Raw genomic sequence first — 2,138 nt, 5'->3', positions numbered from 1 at the left:
TTGAACTAATGTCCAACATTGTGGTGATATGGAAGATCGACCTCTGGACATTATATGAAAGCATGTTTTTGTTTTTATTCTTATATATAGTGAGGAGAGTCAGCAACGTCACCAAAATTACAGTGCCTCTGATTTTTAGACTTATTAAAATGCAGATTAAAACCATTGCATAAACCTTAAAATTGACTTCCCATTGCCTTACAGAATGAGTGTGTTACTGAGGAGAGGCTCTGAGAACAAACTGGTCGTGTTAGCAACCAATTTGGTTAGGAATGTAGGATATGATCTGGACCACAAACACACTTGAATCTACCTATGCAGACCCCATCTCACACAAGCACTCTTTTTTATATCATCTTTTGACGGATATGCCAGATAATGCAAATATATTGAAATATACTGACAAAAGAAATATGTTTGTTCTTTTATGAAAGTAGCTTATTTGTCACACACATGCTGAGCAGTGAGCAGTGAAATGTAGTCTCTGCATTCAACCCATCCTAACACCAGTGAGAACACACACACACACACACACACACATACACAATGAGCTAGGAGCAGTGGGCAGCCACCAGCGCACGAGGACCAATCCAGGTCTTTTTGCCAGTGCCTTGGCCAAGGTCACTGACATAAGTACTGATCCTAGCATCTTCGTGGTGGGAGTAAACACTGGGACAACATGCAAACTCCACACAGAAAGGACCTGGGATTGCCAGGATTTGAACCCAGGGCCTTCTTGCTGTGAGGCAACAGTACTAACCACTGAGCCGCTACAAAGCCCATATGAAGTTCTTTGATAGAGAACATATCAGATATTAAACTGATAAGAACAGCTACTACACTTGATCTTAGTCAAAAGGCTGAAAACGACCTTTTGGCTATGTATTTCAGTGATGGAATTCCCTATGTCTGATGCTTCATAGGACTCTTGTAAGCTGTCTAACAACATTCATTTGATCAATAATGTTTAATGAGACAAGGCTATGAGGACATCTGGTCTGTGCAAAAAAACAACCAGACAGAAGTTACGTGACTGTTTCATGCAGTCAATACACACATATGTACTGATATTAGCAAGTTGACTGGTATTTTACAGGCTTTTTCTCATGAAGATCTCATGTTCTCATACAAGACTGGTGTGTAAATCTGATCAGATAAGCCAGCTACACATCACATTACTTAAAAAAAAAAAAAAAAAAAAAAAAAAAAAAAAATATATATATATATATATATATATATATATATATATTTGTGTGTGTGTGTGTGTGTGTGTGTGTGTGTGTGTGTGTGTGCTTAGCCCTTAAACAAATACACTGCCACACTCCTGTATCATCCTTGTCACATTTCTGTTCTGTCCTCTGATTTGTCAGTCAAAAGATCATGTAACTTGGCAAAATCAGCTACTGTTATCAATGCTTGCTCTGAACCAACATGTGTGTCATGGACCTCCAAATAAAACACTAAAGACTAATACAGTGTCATTTACAGTGTAGAATATTCAAACAGTAACTGACCCTCACTGTCTTCATCATTTCACTGCTGGACAGAAGGATGCCCTCATGACTCGTGGCAGAGTGAAAAGTTTATTGCTTTAGCACATTCTTTTTATTTCTGTAAAAAATAATTCACAAATATGTATAAATACTATTTGACCTGTCAGTTATAATAATTTATAAATGACTAATTTGAATGCAGGTATATTTGTAAGGTCAGTCCTCCTTGGTTTCTCACTATGAGGTACACATTACACTGCACGTGTTTCTCCCATTAGAAATTACTGGAGTATTTCTAAAGGTTCTAAAACTCATGGAAAATTTTAAGAAAAATACTGCAGGCCCAAAAAAAGAATGTGCAAGAACCAAACTGGGCATTAAAGTGAATACTCTGCCAAAGCAAGCAAGGAAACAAAGTCCTGTTCTAATGCACCTGAGAAACTGTTCATCAAACACGACAGGCTACCTTTTCAAAAGACTTTGACCCAGGGAGAATGATAGGAGAAAAACACATTAAGACTCTAAACAGAAACCATCTTTTTTTTTTATTCTCCTTGGGTAAAAGAAAAGATAGACTTTGTGTGTGTGTGTGTGTGTGTGTGGGGGGGGGGGGGGGGGGGGGGGGGGGGGGGGGGGGGGGGGGGG

The 2,138-nt window shown here is 38.8% G+C and overlaps 1 non-coding gene across 1 annotated transcript; it reads right to left on the bottom strand.

The window, feature by feature from the left end:
* Positions 1 to 687: 687 nt before the first annotated feature.
* LOC115823609 (U2 spliceosomal RNA) lies at positions 688 to 872 on the bottom strand. Its single transcript, XR_004025640.1, has one exon. It is a non-coding gene; the product is annotated as a U2 spliceosomal RNA (small nuclear RNA).
* Between the last annotated feature and the right edge of the window lie 1,266 nt (positions 873 to 2,138).

The sequence above is a fragment of the Chanos chanos genome, chromosome 10 (assembly GCF_902362185.1).
Source record: "Chanos chanos chromosome 10, fChaCha1.1, whole genome shotgun sequence".
In the NCBI taxonomy this organism is placed as follows: domain Eukaryota; kingdom Metazoa; phylum Chordata; class Actinopteri; order Gonorynchiformes; family Chanidae; genus Chanos; species Chanos chanos.
This window is presented reverse-complemented; position numbering and strand designations above follow the sequence as displayed.